This window comes from Seriola aureovittata, chromosome 1 (assembly GCF_021018895.1).
Source record: "Seriola aureovittata isolate HTS-2021-v1 ecotype China chromosome 1, ASM2101889v1, whole genome shotgun sequence".
In the NCBI taxonomy this organism is placed as follows: domain Eukaryota; kingdom Metazoa; phylum Chordata; class Actinopteri; order Carangiformes; family Carangidae; genus Seriola; species Seriola aureovittata.
Genome location: NC_079364.1, coordinates 24,379,467 through 24,399,365, shown reverse-complemented (window position 1 = coordinate 24,399,365; position 19,899 = coordinate 24,379,467). Strand labels below are relative to the sequence as shown.

Below are 19,899 nucleotides of genomic sequence, written 5' to 3'. Positions count from 1 at the left end.
CGGGGAGGAAGGGCGGGGAGGTGGAGGGGATGCAAGAGAGAGATGGCTGAGCAGGGAAGTGGGGTGGGAGCGGGGTGGTGGTGGGGGGGGGCGTAGATGGAGCACAAGAAAGCCATTAAGGACGGCAGTGTTACCAGACACTGGCAGCGACTGAGAGCGCAAAACAGAGAAGCGCGAAGATTGGAGGACAGAGAGAAAGAACAAGCGAGAGAGAGAAAGAGAGGTCAACACCCCCCACCCCCAACAACCACACCCCCTTTCCATCCCACTCCACCCATCTCCCCACCACCCCAATCAATATGACCATGTCAAAACATAAAATGCATGCTTTTGCTCTTAAGTAAAAGGTGTATAAGATTTTTAAAAGCATTGATTCAGGGACGGGTCGATGGAAATCAAGGCATATTTTCCTGTGCAAAGACGGGTAATAACACTCAGCTGATAATAGCACAACAGAGGGGACTCAACAGTGTCTGCAAGGAGTGCACCGGTCAGATTACTGCACTCCACCAGGAGAGGTCACAGGAAGGGGGCAGGTCAAGGATTTGAGCTCTCTCTACACAAACTGGCTCAGAGACTTGTCTATGGGGAGAGCACAAGAGGGAGAATGAGTTGATGGCACTGGACTTTTACTGGAGCATCTGCCAGAAACATTTACACATTAAAGTGAGGAGTATCTAGAAAAGAAGTTCTCACAGGATTGGCCCTAGGGGAATATGCACCATCAAACACAGCCAGACGGAGCAGATAATTCTTCTTTTGCAATGCTAACCACACAGAGCCAAACACATTTAATGAGAATTCTTTTGAGTGATATATTGTTGTTTAAACATGTCAGTCATCCTACCTTGAGGTGATATTGCTGTACTATTCTTACAGTTTAATTTCAAGCTCACAACCTCAATTATTATTTGGCTGCAAGTTTTCTGCGCTCCCTGAATAAAAGTCAGTCACTGAGGGGAAAACGAGTCAGAGGCAGAAAGGTTCTGGGTGGGTTCAGCGGTTTGGGAAAGTTTTTCTTTTTTTTTTTTCTTTTTTTCCCTAATGTGGGCACCAGTGAGGCAGAGACAACCTCCATGCCGCCACTGGGGACACAGCACCGCCCATGGAGAGCCAAACCCAAGCAGTTAAAACAGACCAGGCACAAAGAGAGACAGCAAGAAAAATACAAGATGAGAGAAGGAAAAAACAAAATCATGTTCCATAATCAGAAACAAAACTAGTGCCCACCACATCAAGGTCACTGCCGATGTGCATCCATGTGTCCCTTGTTGCTGCAACAGTTAGCACGGCAGCCACAAAATGGGGTTTTAAAGACAATGGCAGTGCAGCAGCAATTAGCCTTATCCCTGGGTGTGGCTACGCTCCGAAGACACTCATCTGTCCACGACCACAGAAGCGTATAATGAATGGCATTGCTCTGACACAATAAAATAAACAACATCTGGCTGAACTTAGACAACTCCCTTCCTCTTTGTTGACCTCTTGACCTTTCATAGGTCATAAAGCAGACTTTAATCAACAGCACAGTGCAACCAAAACTGAAATAAACAAACTTTTTGATTATAATATTATAATTTCATGTCATATGCATTGTCAAGTGTTCATTTTTGAATGTTAAGATTGACAAATTTACCCTGGTTGGCTTTTCAGGCTTTTCCAACTCTAGGGAGTAGCTTGCTAATTTTCTGGCTGAACACCAAAGTTTGTTCAATCAAAAAGCCATAAATACTGCATAAGTGTCAAACTTCCATGCTTCTTTGTGTATATCATTTCAAGGCTTTGGCAAATTAATTATATGATACAGCACAAGGTCAGCCAGGGACTTTTTCAGAACGCTCTTTACAGTACACTCAGCAAAACTGTGAGGCAATGTCACAAGTGCAACTCTGAATGCTCTGCCATCATTTCAGTTACCCTACTGAGCAAAAGGTAGAGGTTGAGCTTTAAAAATTTGGTCTGCAGAAAGCAGGAATACCATGCATGAAATAAGAAGTGGCTTGTCGTGGCTTGGTAACTGACAATTGGACAGGATGGTCACAGTGGTCGCTGCAGCCTGAGACTGAACCTGTGTTCTTCTAGATACCCAACAATCTCTGTAACCACCAGGCCAAGCTAACACCCCAAACAACATGGTTTTCTGCTCAGAGAGGTGTATGCTTGACAAGTAGTATTACTCACTTTGGAACATTGCCCATCAAACGCCACCTAACGCCAAGACCTTTGAGTCAACAAGATTTGACCTGAGCATTTCTCTGACACATGTCGTGGAAATCGCAGGCGGCTGACTGGTTGGTCATTTGGTTGGTTTTATCCTGATTGTGTGTGATCTGTTTTCAGTGAAGCACATGAGAATGTGGGAAATGGAAGCCGAGGGGGAGATAATCTAGTCACCTGATCCAGGCTTGGTGGAGGTGATGACAGCTTTGCTGTGCCACCGTGTGTCATACGATAAGGGGGCCAACCGGCAGGTGACTGACTCACCCCCTCTTTAATGGACAGATGACCACACCATCAGGAAGACACGGGAGGAGAAGGAGGACGGACCTGGGGGAGGGAAGAAGAAGAGAAGGAGAAGATAGATGGGGTTAAGGAGATAGAGCAATGGCTTTCATTTGATACCCTATTCCATGGGATTTTTGATAAGAATGGGCCTGATGTAAGGTGCTGAGGGAGGGAATGAGGAGAAAGGAACAGACAGAAGAGGTACTCTGTCTTACACTACAGTGGGTTAGAAGGCTCTCTACTGGTACTCCAGCGACACTGTGTGAAGCTAGCAGGTATGGAAGCACTGTGTAACACATCCATGTGTTAGTGCAATCGAGGATGCACATGAGCAGGGTGTGTGTGTCTCTGTGTGTGTATTTAACAGCTTAATCAACTACCTAACCACTTGCCAAAGAGGAAACAGGATTTGCTCAACATGCCTCCCACCTTTCAGAAAAAGGAGTCTACACAAATAGCTTATGCACACAGCTCAAACAAAGAACAAAGCTTCTCCCCCTCCTTTTGTTTAAAGGAGACTTCTGGTACATTGTATCAATAGCCAGAGTTCTCTGTGGAAACAAAGCCAGATGACAGTCACCAGTGCAAAGGAGAAGGTTATAACCACACAAATACGTCTATATTAATATCTTGTATTACTACAGTCACACAAGATAATTGCCCAAAATAGATAAAGGGCCAGGCAGCATGCTAACACCCTCATAAATGCAGATGTTATGCGGATGATTTAATCATGGGTCTAACAGATGTTTTTAGGCTGCCCTCTTTCATTAAAAGCCTGCCGCAGCGGATACTGGAATCAAAGATTATTCTAGGAATTACGATATGAAAAGCACGTTAGCTCAATTAAGAAAATTAAATTGTGTACATTAGACAGAGCCTTGTTCAACCAGCAGTGAGCATTTTGCCAGCAAGGCCGGGACATAATAAAATCAAAGAATCACGGCTTAATTGAAATGCACTTAAAAAGGATCATGCTGACAAATGCGATTGTATTGAGGCGCTAATGTGCACACCTCCTCCCAGTCCTCTTTAAATCCAATGAAATTGAAATATCCTGTGCTGCTGACCGCTTCCTGATACAATCAGCTGTCCAGCAGCACAGCACATGCAAAGGGGGAGAACACGATGATGAAACAAATAGGAGGCAGGTAATCAATTTAGAACAAACACATCAGGACAGCACCTCCCTCACTGCTCTCTTTGTCTCACACACTGACACACATATGATGTAAAGTCCACTTACAGATTAAAACAAATGAAAGGTGAAGTGTAAATAACAAGTCACTGTAGCCTTATCAGTCTTGTCTTGCCAAGGGAGACCGTTCACTTCTTTCAGCTCGTAATATAGCAGGAGGTGGATGCGAGAGATGATGGACCACTCAGTGTTTAGCCAAGAGCTCCATTAAGATGCATAACACAACCATAGGATCATGTTCATACACACATTTGTGTATGCAAACACACACTGGCATGCATATACCCTCCTGTATGTTTACATGTATCTCATTTACTTTTCATTAATCAGAGGGCATGATTGCTTACAGGCTCAATGGAAAGCTATCTACTGCCATCACTCACTTGCAGGCAGCAGGCATGCATGCACACAGGCACGCACGCACACAGGCACGCACGCACGCACGCACGCACGCACGCACGCACACACACACACACACACACACACACACACAGGCACGCACGCACGCACACACTGTCAGGTATGTGTGGAAATCCAATTCATTGTTTTCTGACCCACACCACTAGGGACTCTGTTTGCAGCACTTCAGCCTAAAGTCATTAATTAAGATTTAACTACTAAGTTTGTCTGTAGGTGTCTGCTTCTCGGTTTGGCCTGCAAGTATGTTTGCGTCCCAAAAATACTTTGTCTGAACAGTGAAACATTAATATCCAAGTTAAAAAAGACTAGATCATATTATTATTTGCTACTCTCCAAGGCACCATCCTGCAGCCTACTTTCCTCAGTACTAAACAGAATATATTAGGATGAATCATAGCAGTAGTGATGGCAAAAAAAACATCATCTTGCAAGTTGGAAATCATGTATATGAAAATAAACAACTCTCTCCCTTAACACTTTTATTTTATTTAGTAGTAGCTGATGAGAACATTGTACTTGAATTGCCAACACTAAATACCTACACCCTTTTTGAGCTTACACTATGTTTCACAAACAAGCCTTTCCCTCTACATATATATGTAAACAAACAAAAATAGAAGGTACACAGTTGGACTGCTGATATGTCGACAAAAAAGTAATGTGTTTGCTATTTTTCTTGCCATTAGTGTGTTTGCTGCTGAGCAGAGCAGTACTCTCAAAGGTAATTCTCTGGAGGAGCCACTAGGGGAGCTTCCAACCCCCTTTTCAGCAAACTTGGGTACATTGTATGCAAACATAGAGGAACACACACACACACACACACACACACACACACACACACACACACACATATATACAGGCATGTGCTGGGATACTGGTGGAGACAAAAAGAGAAATAAAAAGAACAGGAAAATGAATGTGTTACTCAACAGGAGGAGGTTGCTGTCAACAAAAATCGCTTTTTTCTTTCTTTTTCTTTGAAAGGGCATGGACATACTTTGAAACACACCTTATCTTTTTTATAATCACAATGGCCTTCATCCGAGCATTATTCATCCATCCGCATGCACTTCTCACTGTTGACATCGCTGTGTGATACAATGAACAAGTCAGCATGCTATTGTGGTACAGCCTAGTATAGCGATGGGAATACTCTGCACCCAAAGTACAGAACACACCTCCATTATGCATTACACATCTAAGATATTTAAGCTCTTTGTAAGAGTTAAGTCTTGGAGCCGTGTCGTGTCATTCTGTGGGGGATGATAGGGAGCTTTAGTCATGTCTGTATTAGCAGGATGACTTCCAAAGCCTCTGGGATGGTGTGTTACAACCACTAGCTCCAGTCAGTCCCTGCGTTGATACCCAACTCTGCCTGGCCCTAAGCACCAGATCAGAACCCCAAATAGGCCTTGCATTAAAGGGGATAAGCCTTACCACAGGGACTGACTATTCACCAAATGAGATCAAATGAATTGCTGCAGGTTTTATTGTGAGTCGAAAAAAATAGAAACGCAGTGGTTCAACAGTCCAGCGTGGGGATGAAGCCAAGGAGCAAAGCTCTGATTTCTGCTTTGCGCATCGAGAAAAAAAAAAAAAAAGTCTGCATAAGATTATTGTGCTTTACAAAAAGTCTTAGGGAGGGGAAGTGAGACTTGAGACCTGTGAACATCAACTGACATGAATTCCAGGACACGTGTCGTCTTCAGAAGTGGGAAAGGCAGTGTTTTCCCTTCTTGGAGCAGGAGAACATGGTTCTTATTCTAAGATAAATACCGCCCATCTGTCTGGTGCTGTATGGTGGCGGGGTGTGTGTGCCAACATCGGAGCCCTTCAAGAGACACTTAGGTCTGTGTGTATATTTTCACAGTCTGATTGAAGTAAAACACAGCCTTTAATGTATCATTTCAAGTGAACACCGTGCCCAAATGAAAACACACACACCTACAAGCCCCACTTAATTGAAGGCTACAGATTTTCACATAGCAGACAGTTTTTTTCTTCTTTTTTCCAAGGGGTAGAAGAGAGTACTTTTTGAAATCAATATTCTCAACTTGTTTTCCTGCAAATTAAAGCTGCCATTCTCTGGCTGGTGTCACCAGGGACTAGCACTGAGAGACAGAGAGGGATAAGAACTGCAGCAGTAAAGTTTTATATTTCAAGCAGAAAAGATTGAAACGTAATCCTACATTATCTCAAAATGACTGAAAGAGATAGAGAGGGGGGAAGAGAGAGAGAGAGAGACGGGAAAACATATACACCAAAAGGGAGCCCAGATGCTATTTCTGTTTTTAAACAGAATAGGAAAGAATATTCAAAGAGAAGAGAAGAATAAAAATATCATGACATGATCATAATTTCAAATGTTCCTCATACATTTCTCTTTGAGATACAACATAAGAAAGTGTCTGTTACAATAACTTGGTGTTGACATACTTTCCATCTGTGGGTGAAGAATTTCATTGGTACAAGTCTCTACCTCATCTTCCATCTCAATAACATGCAATTGCCTGCAGTTAGTCTACATAACATGCAATTTACACACAAGACTGCACTCTTCTCGCTGTCTGTTCCAGTAGACCACAACTGTACTTTGCAACAAAAACAGATACACTCCTCAGGAAGCTTTGTAGTGCCTAAAAACCTCAATTAGGTTCATCAATATTTGATGGAATGGCTCTGATAAGGTCTGGTCCCCCACCAGCCCACCGCAGCCCACCCCTTCAGTGCCCCTGTGCTGGTGGGATGTCTTTAATTGTTGGCCCAAAGCACTGGAGACAGACAAGACTTTGTTTGCTCAGTAATGGATGGCTCTGTCCCTAACACAATATTGAGGCTGGGTGTTGTGCAAGCACGGCTGCGGCACTCCTGGCCTGCAGTAAGAGTGGAAAAGGGGAGGGAGAGGGATGCTGACGGTGGTGGAGGACAATGGAGGAGTCATGTGATGAGCACTGGACTCCCTCTGCGTCTCCCACTATGATGTGCTTTCAGTATGTCAGTACATACTGGCACTCGGTAGAAGGACAACAAACCACAAGATCTCCATTACTCCCTTACAGGACTGTAAACCCATTGTTTCTCCTCCACATCCAACACTTACAACAAAGAATTACTCCATCACCGTCAGAAACGTTACAGGCAGGAAGCATCCACGCCAGGCCAAGCTCTTTAAAACCATTTTGCACATATGGCAGAGCTGTGGAGATAAAACAGGCACGAGGGGAAAACATGAAAGACAGTCCTCACCCTCCCTGGCTCCCCCCATCTCTTCCTCCTTCCTCTGGTGTGTGTGTTACTTTCACCTTGGCATGCAGCGATGCGCACCCTCTATCCTCCTCTTCCAGGACCCCTGAGCTGTCCTGGGAGGTGACTTTACTAAGGGATTTCTCTTCATTGACATCCTGGGTAAATTGATTTTAATAGCCAACACTTGGGGCCTTTTCTCACGGTCTCCTCTTTCAGCAGCGGCAGGCTCCGTCACGCCCTGCCATACTTCTCCACTCAGGACGTCTGGGCTATTTTCCAGGGCTATTGGAATAAGAACTGACGAATCCCTTTCAAGGTCCCAAGGAGATAATCTCCTGTCATTTCTGATTTGCATAACATTATTTAAAATTTAATGTAATGGCATTAAGCTATAGAAGACCCTCCCTTTTCTGTGAGCCCACATCTGTTTGCAGTGTGTGTGCGTGTGTGCACGAACTTGTGCATTTGCGTATGTGTTTATGCAGGGAGACAACATAGTGGGGGCTCATCTCTGATGGGGTAACAGGAAGCCTCCTTCCTCCCTCTGCTCCTCGCTCTCTCTCTCTTCCTATCTTCCCAGAGCAACCCCCACCTTCCAATCTGTCCCAGCTAGCACATAATATGACCGCACTGCACTGAGATAATCAACAGATAGCTCAAAGCAGATGAAAGAGGTATCAGATCTATCCTCACTCAAACACACACACAAAGAGACACACACACACGGAGCAGCTAACAAAGTGTGGGGCCTTTTCCAGGGTACAGGGCCAAGACATAGCCCAGAGGACCAAGGGCCGGATACCATTCCATTTGTCGGATCCGTACGTGTCCTACTTAGAAGGCTGCAATGGGACTCAATTAGGCTGGAACCAAGACGAGATGATAAATTAATTTATTAATGAATACAATGGAATGGAGAATGGAGAGGGATGAGCTCGCTCATTTGTTCTGGGTTGGCTAGGCCAAACAGTTCCACTGCATAGCAGGGCTTTGATTGGGAAGGAGATGGGTCGAACAGGGATTAATGCGATGGATATTTTAATATCTTTCTGGTGGTTTGTGAGAGGAACAATTTTGAAAATTGAGTGCCGTTTCATAATATATAATATTAAGTAAAAAATGTTCATTGCTCTGTTTAGGTCACAATCTTGTCTTGCTTTCCAGTTCCTTTTGTCCTCTGTAATCTTGAAAATTGTGTACACATAAACACAAATAAAGGCTAAACCACACACCGTGCATCCAGACACGAATGCAGGTAAATGTGTACACAATGTGCAATTGCATTACTGATACATGCACATACAGAAACACACTGGCTCACCGGCAAATGCAAACGGAAGCATGCTATTACACTGCAGACAGGCAAGAGCACAAAACACACTCATATACACACCATCTCTATTCTCTGTAGAGCATCTTCCACACATTAAAAATAAATTCATTCAGAGTCAATTTGGGGAATGTTTGGCGATGCAGGGCAGGAATACCATCTGAGCTCTGGGAATTGTAGATTGCTCCCCCTCTCCCTAAGGCATTCTCTTTGTCTATCTATTTGGTGTGATTAAAAATACAATGATGAATGCATATTTCTTCCAGATGAATAACTTGAAGGGGTTGGCAGGAGATGAATCAGGGAGCAGTGTGTTTGGTAGAGAGACTAGCCAGGTCAGACCGACTCACAGTCAGATCCTCTTTAGGCTGGACTTCCTCAGCTGGGAGAGAAAAAAAGAGGAGGTCATCTGGACAGCAGTCTACCTCACTGGGCTGGAGCTGGTTAGATTCACATTAAAACTGCAGACGAGATTTTTATTTAAAAATACAACATCTAATCATCCTAAAACTGGATCAAAACAATTTCTAATGTCAGGGAGGGTCACCAATAATATATTGTTCACACACAGAAGTGATAAATGGAAAATCTGGACTCAAACATAGAAGTGTACTGATTATTAGTTGGTAAGCACAACTCTAAAGAAACACATGTACACCATGTGCAATCATCTACTATCAAAACAAAGTAGTTTAGACTGTATTTCATCACCATCACATTCAGAAGCATCAATGAATGTTCATCTTGATTTTGTAAAAGAAAATCCAACAGTCACATATTGCCGCCATTTGCAATGTATAAAGTTACTTTGTGAAGCTTTATTTCAGTCGGAAATGTAAAATGTGGGAAACAATCGCCTTGCGGTACAATGCTCAAAGGACCACCACAACTGTACTTAATGCTATTAAAAAGATTCACAAACACGTACATGTATAAATTTACCCACAACCACCCTAACACCATACATCTACATACAGTCAACTGGGCGCCAAACATATGAAGCGTAAGCCTCCTCAATGGCTGGGGAGGCTCTGGGCTTGAAGGGGAGTGTTTGAGGCTCATATCCCCAGTAGAACTCGCTCCTGGCAGGGCTACTGAGTGTGCCCCCCCCCCACTCCGCCCCAATGCCCCCTACAAACCAGTGAGAGAGGAGGGCCCTCCTCTCCTTACATGTCAACTTCAGAGAGCATGCCTCTTGGTGCCTCAAAGCTTTGATACCAAAATAGTCCAGGAAGCCTCTGTCTTAAAAATGCCCCAGCAGACCTTTATTCAGGGGATAGAGGGAGGGAAAAGAAAGAAAGAGACGGGAAAGATAGAAAACACAGGAGAACTAGAGTATTACTAGGAAAGAACGAAAGGGGGAAAATTTACAGGTTTTGTATGATTGTTCACAATGTAGTGTACTGAAAACCACTCCAGCAACACTTCTAAATCCTGAACAGAAAACTAATTTTGCTTAACGATATTAAGACAGATTTGGCGCTGGATGACTGAATGGAGAAGAAAGGTGTGAAAGGCCCTTTTAAGAGAGACAACACTGGTCTCCTCCGAGGCCCTTGACTTCCAAGGCTTTCAGATCATCCACTATGCACCATATCTACTGTATAATACATAAACAATCTTATCCATAGCACCTGAATGAAAAGAAAGATTTAATAATAGAATTGATGGTGAGTTTAAGAGCAGAAGAAATACTGCATACTGGAGAGGAGAGGGTCTGTTTAATGAGCAGCTGAAGAGAGAGAGAGGGAGAGAGAGAGAGAGAGAGAAAGTAGGACAGAAAGACATAATCAGAGATAGACTGAGGACTAATGAGACAAAACAAATCTGAGGGGTCACTGAGGGTCTACCTGTAGACCATAATGTCCGAGGACTCTATTCCCATTGGCTCACAAACCTGGGGCTCCCCAGATGTAAGGTCTGCCAGTAGACCCTTCTCCCTTAATCCAGCACTATACATATGACTCCAGGCACTTTGTAAAGTTCATGGCGAACAGGGTGTAGCAACGACCAACTTGATCCACGGGAAGAGACAATACTGACCAATACTTTCCGTCCCATATTTCACAGACACAGGTTGTCTTTCATGTTCTGATTGGTTGCCAGCTGTCAAGAAGAAAGCTGGACTGATTATGAGTAGGTCAGAGAGCGACATGAGGGAGGGAGTTTTTGGTTGAGACTGAGATGGGCAATGACTGATAACCCTCCTCTGCGACTCTGGAAAGCAGGTACAACTCAGCAGGGGTCAGGTAAGGCCCACATCCTTTCATTCCTTGTTTGGCAATCAAGGCAATGAACCTACAGTATGTTTGGCTTGATAGTAGCTGGTACAGCTGTAAGGCTTAGTGGTAATTAAAATCCACTTGACCTAATAACAAATCAATTTACCAGTACTACCTGTGCTGTGACACATGGTACACACACCACTTGGGGCTGCTGTAATGGGCCGTGGGATTGTTGAGTAGTGTATTTCCTGGAAGTGCAGATGCTACAGCAATAGGAGAAGATTTCTACATCCCGCCTGCACCTGGACTGGAGACATTTAAGTTCTAAAAGGAGTCTACTAGGGAGTGAGTGGAGGACCAGCACTTGCAGGATGCCCCTCTCTGCTGTTAGGTTCAACATGCTGCACGACAGGTCAGGCCTTTGCCAACTTGGTTTACTGGCCGATTCACTTCCCCAGTTATCAAGTAGGCCCACGTTGGCCCACTTGCTCAAACTACTGGTGCGTTCAACTCCAAGCTCGCCTGCTTACTGAACATATAGGTCTGGGTTAGCTTGTTTATTCAGCAATGCCTAGCGCTAGTCAGATGAAAGCACTCGCACCTGTCAAACTAACTGCTGGAACTGTGATAAATTAATGATCAAATAGCTCACTCAGAAGTACAGTGGCACTACTGAGTCCTGTACGCACCAAAGCAAAAGAAATAAAGAAAAAGAGAAAGGGAAAGAGAAATAGAGACAGAGAAAAAAAGAGAATGAAAGAGATGCATAGAGAGAAGGTATGGTTAGGAGACAAAAGGAAATCAGAGGGAGAATACAAGAGTAGGAAATATGAAAATGAGAGAGGAAGAAAAAATAGGACAAAACCGACAAAAAAAGTCTTCAATTGGGTGTGTGTGTTTAGAGTGCATGTGCCTTAAAAGTAAGGTGAGCAGTGGGAACAGGCATCTCTATATCTCTATGGGGACAGTTGCAGCCCCCCCACCCCCACTCCCCTAGTTTGCACAAAACCCCTAGTGTGCACAATGCAGTGGTGGTGTAGCGTTAGTACCCGTTTGATATCTTTAAGGACCCCCAAACTGCTATGACCAACCTGAAGTACTGGCCCAGTGGCTGTATTATTTTGTGACCGTGTTCCTACATTGCAGTAAACACATACACTTTGATAGAACAGCATTTTTATTACTGACAACCAAGAAAATATTATCAAATCAAAAGACTTCATCCAAACACAGTTGGAATTTATTATTTATCTGCAGTATTTTCATGAGGCTTTACACAAGCATATTGTCTTTCTGTGTGTGTGATTGAATACACTTTGGGGGGCGAGGGACTGCTTATGGCTTCTGAGGAAAAAAAAGAGATTATGTCAAAAAGGGTTTTTGTAAACAACACATGCTTGTGGGTTTTTTTCTGGTTGAAAGAGGGAGTCACAGTGAGTGACTGGATACTCTGTTCTTCTCGGCATATTTCCATCCCTATTATGTCGTCCAGGCATTGTGACGGGAGTGCTGCAGCTCATCTCATATGCAGTTATCCAGCTAACTACCAGCCTTCCCCCTGCTGCTCCACCGGCCTTTGATAAGAACAGAGGGAAATTAAAATCATGAACCTGAATTATGAATCCAATGACAAGATAGCCTCCGAAGGCTCTTTCTCCGCACCAACTCTCTTGGCTATTTCTCCTCCTCTTTCTCTTTTCTGACGCTCCCTCACTTTTACTCTTGCTCTTTATTTCTCTTTCGATCCCCATGTTGTTCTCTTTCACTTTTTTCTTTTTCCTCACCCCCACCACCATTCTCTCTTGGTTGCAGAGGATTCAACTGCTAGCATATTCCATAAGAGCAAGAGATAGACTGAGGGAGAAAGAGAGGAAAAAAGTTTCAAACGACGATAACACACAGTTTGATAAAACTGACAAGGGACTCAATTAAGGCTTCCCTGTCAAAGCAGGAGTGATATTTTATTAAGTCGCAGTGTGCCATACGATGGGTACATCAAGCGACGCATCTGTAGACGAGAGGACTGCACCAGCCGGGTAAGAGGGACACGTGTTGCCACTTTCAGGAAACATCAGTCAAAACTCACTTCATCACATCTGCTGAAAAATTAAGAGACCCCGATATTAGGATGCTCATTTACTTTTTCATGCACCACCCCTAGTATTTGAGGAGAGACTCTCGTTGCCCCCCTTTTTTCCTTTTATTTCAAATGCATCCAAGCACAAAGAGTCCTGGTATTAGCTTTTACCATCAGATCAAGCGCGGCCAAGATTCTGCCACATCTAAAGAGAAAACAACCAAAGGCCTGCATTGTTATAGTCATACATGCAGCTTTTAAGAAACAGATTTTTTAGGGCAACAAGTATGCTAATTTTGAAACCGTGTCTAATGTTTGAGTTGTGATTCTGTTTTCAGGATTCTTGATTCAGTGCAAGTTAAGTATAAAAGTATAAAACAGGTGGATTAAATGTTTCAGAATCATTGCAGTAACTTTTTCTTCTGATCAGGCACTCAATTTGTTGTTAAAAGTATAATATATTACAAAATTTTAAACACAGAATAAGCTCACCACACATAAATGTGCATCTTTTTTTTCAGTAACTCAAACAAGTGTAACCTCCATATACCTTCTGTGTATGTAATGATGGTGGGTGGTACACTAACATGGCAGTGTCACAATAACACATTCTCTCACACTACTTTTAAAGCACTTATTAATTTTATCAATACTAAAATCACATAATGTCAATTTTTACAGCATGTATCCCATTTTCCTCTGAAGAAAAACTCCTTTTTGTTTTTCTCTGGCTTTTATGTTGTTGTCTCACAACTGTGATGTTTGGGTTCTGTGGCATTGACCCTAACACACTTTACTATTGCATATATAAATTAAAACTCAGTCTACCGTTGCACTCATTTTAAGTCGCTCTGGATGAGAGACTCGGTAAAATACCTGCAATGTAAAATGGAATGTAGCTTTCTTTGTCTATCTCTGCAAACAGAGGATTTGAGTATCAACATTACATACAGACCTGGTCTGTTTGTGTGGACAACTGCAAATACTGTATATTCGGCAAGTTCTGCCCTACTTTAAATTTCTTTTTAAATAAAAGTAAACTTAATCCTTCAGAGAGAGCAAACATGCTGCTGTTGTTAAAAAGAAAACAGCAATACTCTGATGTGCCTAGAAGAGGCCAGGGCGGTACAGTAAGATGAAACTTTAATTCTGCTCTTGTAATTGAAATTGCTCTTGTAGGATGCTGTATTGCTGAGAAAAAACAGATGCCCTTGTCCCCCTCACACACACACACTGGCAGACACACACACATTCCATAAATATACGCGTGCATGGCTTTACATGCTGTTGTACACAAATATGGGTCTACATGCCAACTTGCCTACAGGCTGTTTGCCTTCATCTCCACAAATGCGTGTGTGTGTACATGTGCATGTGGTGGAGCTGACACTCGGTTGTACAGGAGCTCAGTGCTGACCATACATAGTCTGTTTCATCTAGAACAAAAGCTCTGTTGGAGGACACAAAAGGCCAGGTTCAAAAGCATTGCAGGCGTCAGGAGCCCAGGCCTAGATACATGAAACAATCAGTGTAAACTTGTCCACAGCTAAGAGGGCTGTGATGCCCCTACAACAATGCTCCTCGTGCTCGACTGCAGGGACGGTTCTGTCCACATAAGAAAAGATTAAAGCTCTAGGTAGATCAGACAGTGTTGGTGATTAGCACAAAAGAATGTTTTTGTGTTTCCATCATTGATTAATATGTTGCTCCCAAGACGAGCGAAGCATCATGCATGATTTATGGACGCTGTGTACGACTGAAATTACAGCACTCTGCTATGTGTAGCTGGCATCGGAGTGTGGCAAGGGGAGAAGGCATCTGGACATCTGTGTCCTTATGTGTGTATGGGAGGTTTTCTCACATGTATGTGCAGAGATGAATCTTATGTGACAATCTTGATGAGTGAGGGTGGGTGTGTAACTCATTCGTAAGGCCACGTGTCATTGACAGCTACTGGAGAAACAATGATGGATTCAGGCACTGACAAGTGGCGGTGCCGTTTTAATGACGAGAAAAGCGCGCGCGCGCGCGCGCGCACGCGCACACACACACACACACACACACACACACACACAACACACACACACACACACACACACACACACACACACACACACACACACACACACACACACACACACACACACACACACACAACTATAAATGTCGGACGGACTCACTCTCCTCCCTCTCTGTTTTTCCCTCATCTCTTCTACTCTCCTCCTTCCTCCATCACTCTATCCAGGATATTTATGACTGATAGAACTGTCAGCGCTCTTGCTAAACAAATGAAAGTTACAGCTTGTGCCATCGAGGCGACGCTTTCATCAGCGCTCGGCAGGCTCGGTTTGAAGGGGGCCCCCGCCTCCCTCGTGAGCCGCCACTGAACTTGAAGAGCTATACTTGGGAATGTGATATTTACATTCAGTCACCACATGTAGCAAAACTGTTTATTTTTAAGATGAATCAAGCTCATTGGATAATATAGGTCTGGCATATCATTATGTAATACAAAATTGATTTTGTTTAATGCAATTTGGTGTCATTGGGATTATACTGCAGCGGCAAGTAGAGTTAGTAAAGTAAAAGAAAAATTAATTCAGTCATTACTCGGTAACAGTACAACTAAAGTTATACTGGGACAGGATTTTACACAAAGAGGTGAGGTGTACTTTAATTTTTACCAGAGCATTGTGAATTCAATTCTCAAGTGGAAGTGGCTATGTCAGCGATTTGTATGGATTGAGGGCTACTGTGCCAGTAAAGATTTCAACCTTCTCTAACTCCTGTTAAACAGCCACTAAAAATGACCTCAGAGCAGGGTTTTGCATAGCCCTTAGTAAATATGAGGCCATTTCCTGTGGGAAGAGTGGTCTTTCCTCTAGTTTAGACACACAAATACGTATATATATACACAAACACATTTTTTTTCCATCATTATGAATGACGCACTAAATGAAGCCTCATTTTCTATTATAGCTATTATTCAGGAAATTAATTCTGTCAAGAAATGTATTCTTATTCTTTTAGTGGGATTGTTCAAATAGGGCATGACAACACCCAGGAACACCCATGTATGGGAGAGGGAACAGTAAGTTAAGAATGAGTGTATTTGTATTAGAGAATGTGGTGGCTGAAAGGGCAACAAGAATGTCTGAGTGAATGTGCTTGTGTGTGCGTGTGTTTTGTTCCCTCTTACTACCTGCAGGCTGTTCTGCCCTGAACAGATACCAGCGTGTTGTCAGCCCAGGGGCATTGTGTCTAGTTTGGCCTAGCTTTGGTCCCCTCACCATCACTTTGCTACTGTCGCTTTGAAACCCGAAAGACCTCCACCAACCCACTCTCTATCAACGTATCACTCAGATTCTTTTTTTTTTTCTTTCACATAATCTGACCCCTGTAGCACCCAGTCCTGCTACAGTCTGTTGGGGTTGGGTAATTAGCGTTTTTACATTAAGGGTCACTCAACTTTAATTGCCGATGTAGAGAATAGCATTGCTCAGTTTTTTATACCCACATTTTGGAATACGGATTGACACCTGGGTGAATAAATGGATAAGAGGTAAATGGAGAGATGGTCATAAGTCTCTCTATCCCTCTGTAAGTGAGTGCACCATGTGTATAATGCTGATGGTGTCAGCTCTTCGTCTCTAGCTTCTGTTTCCCCTAGAGTGATTGCATGGGAACAAATTAATAAAAAAAGAGCACATCCAGTGCAAAAAGTACTGAGGATATAGCACAAAACTACATAAATCCAACACAGGAATAAGAGCGCTTAAGGTTTACACAAACAGAGATAGAAACTATTCACACTAAGACAAGAGATAACACTCAAACACGTGCTGAGGAATTTGCCTAGTTAAGTTGCAGCAGTTTGAGTTTAGGTTAGTAATGTAACATAGGCTACTGTTGTTTTCTGTCAAGGTCATTTTAAGTACATCAACACTCTGTGGTCAGAAAAGGGGTCATAGAATTTCTGAATTTGACTTTATGAATTACTTTTTGATGATCTTTGTCAAAACATATTGTGTTAACTGATATCATCATCAAAAAAACACTTTGGTGTCCAGGATGATTTAAGCTCATTCAGTACTTGATTGGCTTACAGTATCTCTACAACACCCACCTGTTGCTGACAAAATACAAGCTCTATTTTGGTAGACAGATGAAATTAGACATTCAGATGAGGTAAATCAAACAAAACCATGTGAGCAATCTCCAGGTCTGACCCTTGTTTTCTTCAAATGACTTGTGTCTTGGCACACACTCACTCAAAGCAACACATAAATACATACACACACAAACACACATGCACAAAATGTTTAGTCTCCTCTAAATATGTATGTGTGTATCCGAAAGTGAGAGGTAAACAAGTTTAATCATCCTGTTCCACGTCGGTTCCACTGACAGTTTACGTTAACAGAATAGGAAGAGATGAGAAAGGTGGAGCACCAGGGTTTTTACCCTTGCTGATGAGGAAAAAACTGCAAATGCGGGAAAAAAACAACAATAAATGTAATATACATAGGTGACGTAACATAGCCTAACAGTGCTAATTGGATACACATATATTTGGGGAGGAGAACTTAACAGGCCCTTAAATTATGCATTAATCAAACAAAGCTTAATATGAACTGACAAGGAGCTTGACAATCTGGCAGCCATCTGGAAGACAGGCCTGTCAGTCACAAAGAGGTGAGAAAGAGGGCTGGCTGAACTCTGGGTTAACCCTAAAGAGAGGGTGATAGGAGGGAGAGGAAGACAGCAAGACAGAAAAAAAACAATGAGAGATAGAGGCTGAGAAAGACAGAGAGAGAAGTTGGGTGTAAAGGTTACATAGACAGATATGACGACTACAGAAGTTGATTTGGGCATTGTTAAAGATGGGGGGTCAAGTATCACTGATACCAAAACAAGGTCAGTTAGAGAGGCGTGTTTTTGACAGCTCGAACGAAAAGCATTGTCAGGGTCATCAAATCTCAGCTTTACAAATAGCCACATGTACACACACAAGGTCTTTGTGCTGCACACCTCACACACAACCACGCTGCTGCACAACCAGCTAACCACACACACACACACATTTGCAGAGGTACTTGCAAACATCAACCAAGCCATGCAGAGAGCTACATCACCACCTTTTTTCTGTCTTTCTCACAAACACACACCCCAATCCATATTCCACAAGCATCCATCACACACTTACTTAACCCAGACGAAGAGGCTTCACACTTAACTTGTGGCATGTCTGCCTGTAGCCTGTACCTCATGAACCCTGTTGACAGGCTGAGCTGCTGCTGATAATATTGTTGTCGGTTGCAGTCGTATGCTATAAGTATGCTGTGGGTACAGACCAAAAGCCTAGAATCAAAAAGTTCTCCAACTGGCACATAGTTATACCACCAGGCTGATCGGTTGCCATCTGCAGCTGCTTCATTCCGCACATGGGGACACAGTAACGAGGCAAACAAGAAGAAAACTGACAAGACTGTGATACGAGCAACGAGCGATACTTCTACCAGCTCACGCTGCACTTTGATTCGCTCCCTCCAGTGCTTAAAGCGATTTTGATTTTACTCGCCTGTAGTGTACTTAGACTCTTTTTCTCCTTATAAATCCAAGTCTGATTTCACATTGTTCTCCACCTAAGTTATGTATGACAAACGCCTGGGGCCAAATCACCATCAAAGCAGCACAACGCAGGAACACGGCGCTTCCGAGCTTCTTAGTGATGACAGATGTCACTTTTGAAGTGAGCAAGGGGATGAAAGTGGCGGGGATGTGACGGGCGGCATGAGGACAGCTTCTCCACCGCGACCTGCCATCATCAGTGCTGCTGAGGTGTAATGGGGAGAGACTAGAGGGGCCTGGAAGCTCCAACGGCCGTCTGGGGTGTCTGTCTCAGTGCCCAACAGGGGCCAAGTCTTACATGTCATAGGCACCTAGCCTGCAAGCAGCCAGCACCCAATCTGGCAGCCCGACAGCCAGCCAGCCAGCCAGCCAGCCAGCCAGCCACCCAGCCAGCAAGGCTGCTAGTCAGCCAGCCAGCCAGCAACCCATCATGCCTCTGCCACCCGATTGGGATGGAAGTGTCTCCCTCCGTTACACTGGCTGCTCTGCCAGTGGATTCGTCAGGGTATAGAGAGAATAGCTAATCTGAGGGAACCGGCGGCCCAGAATCAAAGGGCCACTGGCTTCTGTCTTCCTTGTGTGTAGCAGCGCTCACCTGGGTACTATCCCCGGTGTGACAGAGCGAGCAGCAAGAGGACTTGGTAAACAAGGCAGAGCAATGCAACTTTCAAACAGAGAGGCAGGTAGTGCAGGGAAACCAAAACAAACTCTTAACTCAGGAAATTCACAGAACGTTTTCCCCTGCCTTCTCCACTGTTCCCTGTGTCTTTATTGTGGCTTGATATGTCACCACTGTCTCTATCTCCTACTTGCTCAGGACTTCAAGTGGCTGTCTCTATTTTGCTGGGCCATAAATTATTCAGTGCTATGTGTCTTCTTACTATCTGCGCTTTCCATTGGGTTTCCTATCTTATCCCCTCTTCTGAAAGAAGGGCTGGTGCTTTGAGACAGAGTTTGCAAAAGGTAACACAGGAACTTCAGCACCGACAACCACTTTCTTAGTAGGAGCTCTTGTCAAGTACATATATTTGTTCCAGCACAAGGAAAATATGAAAAAGAAAAACAAGAAAAAAAGTTGTATCTGAATACAACATGGAATCCAACAAGCTCCACTGCTGCTACGACAACAACTTGGACTAGTATCTGAGCTAAAAATAATGACAGTATTCCACGTAGAGGAGTGTGTGTTTTGTTTCCCCAGCGCGTGCGAGTGTGTGTGTGTGTGTGTGTGTGTGTGTGTGTGTGTGTGTGTGTGTGTGGGGCCCAG

At 43.6% G+C, this 19,899-nt stretch overlaps 1 long non-coding RNA gene across 2 annotated transcripts in view; it reads right to left on the bottom strand.

Annotated features, from left to right (window-relative positions):
* Positions 1 to 2,405: 2,405 nt before the first annotated feature.
* Positions 2,406 to 19,899, bottom strand: part of LOC130171829 (uncharacterized) — an 82,793-nt gene continuing 65,299 nt past the window's right edge. The window contains exon 4 of one of the 2 annotated variants that reach the window (XR_008828209.1): positions 2,406 to 2,547. This is a non-coding gene — a long non-coding RNA (uncharacterized LOC130171829). Of the gene's footprint in view, positions 2,548 to 12,201; positions 12,499 to 19,899 lie in introns of those variants that run through there. The other variant, XR_008828210.1, reaches the window with a different exon arrangement.